Source organism: Trachymyrmex septentrionalis, unplaced genomic scaffold, assembly GCF_001594115.1.
Source record: "Trachymyrmex septentrionalis isolate Tsep2-gDNA-1 unplaced genomic scaffold, Tsep1.0 scaffold90, whole genome shotgun sequence".
Classification (NCBI taxonomy): Eukaryota; Metazoa; Arthropoda; class Insecta; order Hymenoptera; family Formicidae; genus Trachymyrmex; species Trachymyrmex septentrionalis.
In genome coordinates, this window is record NW_017306092.1 from 92,540 (window position 1) to 93,041 (window position 502).

Consider the following 502-nt stretch of genomic DNA (forward strand, 5'->3'; position numbering starts at 1 on the left):
TCTATAGTGGTAATCGTGTGGGAATTAGGAGATTTAAGAGAGGAGAAAAAAGGGGGTTAGTCGTTGGAAGGATCGGGAAGTTGAAAATCGATGTCCGGGACAGGTTGTGGACTTGGATATGGCGGAGGGAAGTCGGGTGGTTCGAGGAATTCGTTCGGATATATATGGGGAGGGTTAGTACGGGCGAGTAGGAAATGTCTATTGGTGAAGGAAGAGGAGACAAGGGAGAAGATGATGCCGGTATCTCTATTGTGTTTTGATTCTCCGATAGTGAAACGCTGGCGATGCAATGGAGGGTCCTATTTCGAGTGATCCGTCGGCGTGAGCGGACGACGATAACGATAAATACGACCGAAGAAGATTAAGATGTATTTGTACTCACTATACAAATATTCGAATTCAATGAATTAACTAATTCTAAACTTAATTCTAACTTTAATTCTAATATAAATTCAAATTCGAATTTTAAAAATCGATTCAAATACAAATTGTAATTTTAATT